This window comes from Sander lucioperca, chromosome 19, assembly GCF_008315115.2.
Source record: "Sander lucioperca isolate FBNREF2018 chromosome 19, SLUC_FBN_1.2, whole genome shotgun sequence".
Classification (NCBI taxonomy): domain Eukaryota; kingdom Metazoa; phylum Chordata; class Actinopteri; order Perciformes; family Percidae; genus Sander; species Sander lucioperca.
Genome location: NC_050191.1, coordinates 5,763,458 through 5,771,090, shown reverse-complemented (window position 1 = coordinate 5,771,090; position 7,633 = coordinate 5,763,458).

Here is a 7,633-nt window from a genome sequence, read left to right as displayed (position 1 = left end):
GTTACCATACATTGATCGCCTGGCGTTTAATCGCAGAGCGTTGTCCTTCATATGAGGAGTGAGATCCCGCCGATCCACGCGACTATGCAGGTGAAGTGTCGCTCCCCGTGTGAAAAGCCCTTTATTCACACAATGGGGAAATTCTCACCGTTGCAGCAGCGAGGGATAGGGATAGCTTCATATTTCGCTTCCTTTACGACAACTTTTAAATGTACAAGATAAACATGAGCAGGGGCTAAACAAATCCAACATAAAAAGTATTGGACAGTTTGAATAAAAGTAAAAAAAATAATGTTTTATTGCGATATATGCACATCTTAAATAATAGGTAGTTGCTGAGCACACATGGTTATTGGAGTTAGAGAAAATGGCGTCCCAACTGGCGCATACTTGTGTGTACTGCTCTTCCATGCATCCATCTTTTTTTTCTCATTCCTTTCCATATTTCGTAAAGTGTTCTTTCTTTGCCATATTTTAGGAATCATCAGAAATCATTACATTCATACTGTATATTCAAACATAAACTGGTATCCCATAGCAACAATAGAATCAAAGATAGAATGGAATAGAATCAATTACCATTTGGATTGAAAACATAAGAATACATGTTGTTGTTGTTGTCATAACGACACACTATGAATACTGGGAAACAACTTTAGTTCTGACACAAATTCACTCAGACAGCAGTTGGTATCAGAGAGTCATTTGACTGTGACAATCCAAAGGTGCACATTGCAACAAGAGAAAAAACACTGGTCCAGCAGAATACAAAGTTGGAAAACATGGAATTCCACTCCAGAGAGATTGAACCGCAAATGAATTTCTATCTCAGTTCACTTGAAGAACAAGTACGGTGTGAACTGAAGGACAGCGAGGCGAGGCTCACCCAATGTGAATCTGAGGGAAGAGTTCACCTGATCATCCGAGAGGACTTGCTGGCCAATGTCCTCGATCAGCTCCAACAACAGAGAGAGGGCAGCACTTTGAGCCATGACAAAAAGCTGATGCAGAGGGAGATGTGTGACTTGAAAGTTCAGCTTGCTGAACGTGTCCACTCCCCACCCAGGGGAAACAGAGTATCTGAAATCCCAGCTGGGAAAAATCAGCAACAGACTGCGAAAAGCCCAGAAAGATCTCGACCTGCAGTACTTCATTACTGAAGACCTGAAAGTCGAATTGGAGCAGATGAAGAGAGAGAAGGATGCCCTTAAAAATAATGTGGAGACTCAGAAGATCGAGCTTCGTAAAGAGAGACAGATGCTCGCGGTAGGTAAGACCACCAACGTGATGTTGGAGAGCTATCTGGAGATTGAGAGGGCTCAAGCTCAGGAGCTAAAGGATAAATTGAGCAAGATGGAGGAAGCTCTCCAAAAACAGGACGAGGAGGCAAAGGAGATACTGGAAAGATCCCAGGCTTCCCATAGAGCCCAGCTGAATGAGGCTCTGGCTGAACGTGTCCACTCCCCACCCGGGGAAGAGTATCTGAAATCCCAGCTTGGAAAAATCAGCAACAGACTGCGAAAAGCCCAGAAAGATCTCGACCTGCAGTACTTCATTACTGAAGACCTGAAAGTCGAATTGGAGCAGATGAAGGGAGAGAAGGAGGCCCTTAAAAACCATGTGGAGACTCAGAAGATCGAGCTTCGTAAAGAGAGACAGATGCTCGCGGTAGGTAAGACCACCAACGTGACGTTGGAGAGCTATCTGGAGATTGAGAGGGCTCAAGCTCAGGAGCTGAAGGATAAATTGAGCAAGATGGAGGAAGCTCTCCAAAAACAGGCAGAGGAGGCAAAGGAGATACTGGAAAGATCCCAGACTTCCCATAGAGCCCAACTGGAGATGCAGGACAAAAGCAACAAGAACCTCATGGCTGCTCTTGAGAAAAAGTGTGAACATCAGCTAGAGAGTGAGCGTGTCCTATGGCAGCAGGAGAAAACCTCCCTGCTAGAGGAGAGCCAGAAATCAAGAGCCTCCTATGTGGATCAGAATGACGAGCAAAGCTTTGTGAGTGACTGCCTCCTGGCTGCTCTGAACAAGGCTGAACAGCAGCTGGAGAGTAATCTCAACCAGTGGAAGGAGGACAAGGCATCCCTCCTACAGGCCACAGAAAGCCTGAAGCTGACTCAGCAGGAAAAAGAGCAGGACTGGGAGAGGACCGAGAGCACCATGAGGTCCCAGCTGGTAGATCTTCAGAGCCAGATCATGCAAAAGCCAAAGAAGAAGAAGTGGTACAAAAAGCTTCTGCCTGGCTGAGGAAAAGAAAATGATTTGTACTTGTATAGTGTCTGTCTGTCTGTCTGTCTGTCTGTCTGTGTGGGTCTGTCTGTCTGTGTGTGGGTCTGTCTGTCTGTCTGTCTGTCTGTGTGTGTGGGTCTGTCTGGGTGTGTGTGTGTGTGGGTCTGTCTGTCTGTGGGGTGGGTCTGTCTGTCTGTCTGTGTGTGGGTCTGTCTGTGTGTGGGTGGGTCTGTCTGTGTCTGTCTGTCGGTGTGTCTATCTGTCTGTCTGTGTGGGTCTGTCTGTCTGTGTGTGTGTGTGGGTCTGTCTGTCTGTGTGTGGGTGGGTCTGTCTGTCTGTGTGTGGGTGGGTCTGTCTGTCTGTGTGTGGGTGGGTCTGTCTGTCTGTCTGTGTTTGTGTGTGTGTGTGTGTGTGTGTGTGTGTGTGTGTGTGTGTGTGGGTCTGTGTGTGTGTGTGTGTGTGTGTGTGTGTGTGTGTGTGTGTGTGTGTGTGTGTGTGTGTGTGTGTTTGGGTCTGTGTGTGTGTGTGTGTGTGTGTGTGTGTGTGTGTCCGCGTTTGCACGCAGGGCGTGTGATGCGTCAGTGCAGTAGTGTTGGAGTAGTAGTGCTGTAGTTAGTGCATGCTGCATGCTGCTTCTGCTTGCCACTCTCTGCTTTCAGCTACTGCCACCGGATAGCCCTTTGTTCTCAGGGGCGAAAAGAGGAGCCGAGTGTGTAAGGCTCCTCAGCCGGTACATAGCCTCTCCACTGCCAAGATCTCGTACACGCCTCCCCGTGGCACACATGGTAACTGGTCCGTTGTGGTTCCAGGCTAAGTTGTACAGGATCTCGGAGCAGCAGTGGGCCCCAGAGACGTGGCATGTAGGCCCATCGGTGAGTGGAAACGCCCTGATGCCCGTCATCCACTGTCCCAGTTATGGGTAAATAGCCCCAGCTATGGGTAAATAGTGAAGACCCCAACGGCGGTGCAGGCAGAAGATGGTGGTGTGAGAACCACCACAACGGCTGGAATTTAAAATAAATGCATACAAATGTTTGTTGGTGTGATGGCCCTGGGCCTGTCGTACATGTGTACTGTGGTTTGTCTTGTTAACTTGCAGGTGTAGCGGAGGAGATAATGAGATGACTGTGATCACCTGGCCGGTCCTCCCAGACTATTTAACCCCGCCTGCCCCGAGACCAGGCGGCCGCATTCTCCCGACTGCGCACCAACATGCTTTCTCTCTGTTTGAGTTTTCCCTTTGTTAACTACTGACAACATGCACCTCACATTCTCCATTACATCCATACACCTTCATTCATCACTGATACTGACAATCACACCTCATCGTTCTCTTGTTTGCATCATTATTTAATAAATGTCACTTTATTATTGTTACGTTGCTGTGCATCTCCCTCTTTTGTTGTGGCCTGTGAGCCGGTTGTAACAAGTTGGGGGCTCGTGTGCCGTGAGTATAAAACCAGGACCTTGTTTGTGGTTTTCTTTAGTTAATCCTAGTTAGTTGCTGTTGAGGCAATTTGGTTTAGTTGAGCTAGTCTATTGTTTAAATGTTAAGTTGCACTACAGTCATGTGTAATATAGTTGGATGTATAAATCAAGGGACAAATGCTCATTTGCATCCTAAACCCCCAAAATATAATTTGGATCAAATGATTTTATATGTTAAATATAATATACTAAATATAGGTTTTTGTCTGGAGGTACATGTTGGTCATCCAAAGAAAATAATTCCATTAACAACACGGGAGCATTTCTTTCAGGGACAGTTTGCAGGTTTACTACGAGTCTCATGTAGCTTTAGACTTAAGACTAAACAGGTTTATTTAGTGTCACAGAGCCTTTCAAACACAGCTGCAATTCAAAGTGTAATTAAGAAGAAATGCTTTAGAATATACACTGGTTATTGTCAAATCAGCTACAAACTTGAATTATTTGGTGAATATCAATTATCAGTTTACTTTTTTGTTTTGGGAATAATCAATAAATCCTATGATTTTAATACATGTAGTTTTGGTTTAAAGGTGCTGTAGGTAGGATTGGGAAGATCCAGGACTTAGCCAACTTCTCAGTCCCTCCCCCCTTTCTGCTGAAGCCCAAAACGGTCTCCTAAGCCCCTCCCCCCACAAGGGAGAATTAATGCGTGTAAAATGTTGGTAACATTCATTTGTATGTCAAAATGAATAAATCTTTATTTTCAATTATACAAATTATCAATTGCAATATATTGTGTCACCAAAAGCTACCGAGCTCATTTCCATATATTGTGCGATAAGTCCATGTATTGACTATCTGGTTAGGTGGCTTTATCAGAACTTTTTTACTTAAAACAGCTGCCTGCTGTTGCTGGAAATTGTGCTGAAGAGAGCAGTGAGAGTGAACCAAAACAGTAAAGTTGTAGGCTACGAAACGAAATAACCTGGAAGTTGCTAAAAACGCTTCTTAGAACTGAACAACTTTTGTTTGTCACTACGACCGACCCCTTTTTCATTATACCTAGTCGTTTTTTCCATAGTTAATAACGCAAAATATTGATCAGTGCAGCTTTAAGGATTGATTTTATTTGAGAAACACATTGGCCAGAGTGACTAACAGACTAACAGACATCTTTAGCCTAATCTCTACATCTATTTAAACAGGAAGAGAGTGGTGCAATAAAATGGGCATAAACAAATAAGTTGTCTTTGAATCCTAAATCACAGTGCCCCATAAATCTACATTTTTATGAAAGTACCACTTACATGAGAAATGAAGGGTTTTAATCAACTCCATCTTCCAAGTACATTTCATGTAGGACATGAGCTCTGGGAAAAAGAAAACCAAAAGAGAAATGTCTTATATCTACAGTATTAAAGCCTTTTATTTGAACCAGACAATTAGAAGACACATGCTTTTACACAAAGCACAGCTGATAGTTGAATGCCTTAAATACATCATAGTATAGTTTGATTTCACTAATACATCTGACAAGTGCTGTTGGAGAGAGGTGCGGGGGCAGCTCAAGGCCGTTTTACAATCGCCGTAGCCGAGCTGGCGCGCGCCAATGTGACGTCAAAATGACGTAGATCTCACTGGCGCGCCAGGATTTTGAGTGCGCGACCAGAGGGGGCGCACTCAAATCGCTCCTCATGTCGCTTAAATTGCCTCCTCGACTCCTCCACTTGCCTCCCTTCCTCGCGTCTTAGTCCTTAGGAAATCATTGGAGGAGATATGCACACACTCATTGTACATTTTATGTTGAGTAAGATGTATTTTTTTGTGTTCAACCATCACAACTAAATGTCTAACCCTAACCTAAACCTAATTCTGACCTGAAACTCATAACCAAGTCTTAACCCTCAAACAGGCCTTTGAAATGTGAGGACCAGCCAAAATGTCCTCACTCTGTTGGCTAAAAAGTTGTTGTGGTCCTTAAACACACACACACACACACACACACACACACACACACACACACACACACACACACACTAAATGAAAGCGGATTCATTTAGCTATCAACAATAACAGATTGTAGTTAGGAAAATACTAGGATTGCCACTTTTTGTTATAAATGGACCTGTGATTAGGGACATATGATACCACAGTCAGCTGATCTCATTCAGTTGTACGGCAGGGATACAGTAGTGCACAGAATCCCCATGGTTACCATACATTGATCGCCTGGCGTTTAATCGCAGAGCGTTGTCCTTCATATGAGGAGTGAGATCCCGCCGATCCACGCGACTATGCAGGTGAAGTGTCGCTCCCCGTGTGAAAAGCCCTTTATTCACACAATGGGGAAATTCTCACCGTTGCAGCAGCGAGGGATAGGGATAGCTTCATATTTCGCTTCCTTTACGACAACTTTTAAATGTACAAGATAAACATGAGCAGGGGCTAAACAAATCCAACATAAAAAGTATTGGACAGTTTGAATAAAAGTAAAAAAAATAATGTTTTATTGCGATATATGCACATCTTAAATAATAGGTAGTTGCTGAGCACACATGGTTATTGGAGTTAGAGAAAATGGCGTCCCAACTGGCGCATACTTGTGTGTACTGCTCTTCCATGCATCCATCTTTTTTTTCTCATTCCTTTCCATATTTCGTAAAGTGTTCTTTCTTTGCCATATTTTAGGAATCATCAGAAATCATTACATTCATACTGTATATTCAAACATAAACTGGTATCCCATAGCAACAATAGAATCAAAGATAGAATGGAATAGAATCAATTACCATTTGGATTGAAAACATAAGAATACATGTTGTTGTTGTTGTCATAACGACACACTATGAATACTGGGAAACAACTTTAGTTCTGACACAAATTCACTCAGACAGCAGTTGGTATCAGAGAGTCATTTGACTGTGACAATCCAAAGGTGCACATTGCAACAAGAGAAAAAACACTGGTCCAGCAGAATACAAAGTTGGAAAACATGGAATTCCACTCCAGAGAGATTGAACCGCAAATGAATTTCTATCTCAGTTCACTTGAAGAACAAGTACGGTGTGAACTGAAGGACAGCGAGGCGAGGCTCACCCAATGTGAATCTGAGGGAAGAGTTCACCTGATCATCCGAGAGGACTTGCTGGCCAATGTCCTCGATCAGCTCCAACAACAGAGAGAGGGCAGCACTTTGAGCCATGACAAAAAGCTGATGCAGAGGGAGATGTGTGACTTGAAAGTTCAGCTTGCTGAACGTGTCCACTCCCCACCCAGGGAAACAGAGTATCTGAAATCCCAGCTGGGAAAAATCAGCAACAGACTGCGAAAAGCCCAGAAAGATCTCGACCTGCAGTACTTCATTACTGAAGACCTGAAAGTCGAATTGGAGCAGATGAAGAGAGAGAAGGATGCCCTTAAAAATAATGTGGAGACTCAGAAGATCGAGCTTCGTAAAGAGAGACAGATGCTCGCGGTAGGTAAGACCACCAACGTGATGTTGGAGAGCTATCTGGAGATTGAGAGGGCTCAAGCTCAGGAGCTAAAGGATAAATTGAGCAAGATGGAGGAAGCTCTCCAAAAACAGGACGAGGAGGCAAAGGAGATACTGGAAAGATCCCAGACTTCCCATAGAGCCCAGCTGGATGAGGCTCTGGCTGAACGTGTCCACTCCCCACCCGGGGAAGAGTATCTGAAATCCCAGCTTGGAAAAATCAGCAACAGACTGCGAAAAGCCCAAAAAGATCTCGACCTGCAGTACTTCATTACTGAAGACCTGAAAGTCGAATTGGAGCAGATGAAGGGAGAGAAGGAGGCCCTTAAAAACCATGTGGAGACTCAGAAGATCGAGCTTCGTAAAGAGAGACAGATGCTCGCGGTAGGTAAGACCACCAACGTGACGTTGGAGAGCTATCTGGAGATTGAGAGGGCTCAAGCTCAGGAGCTGAAGGATAAATTGAGCAAGATG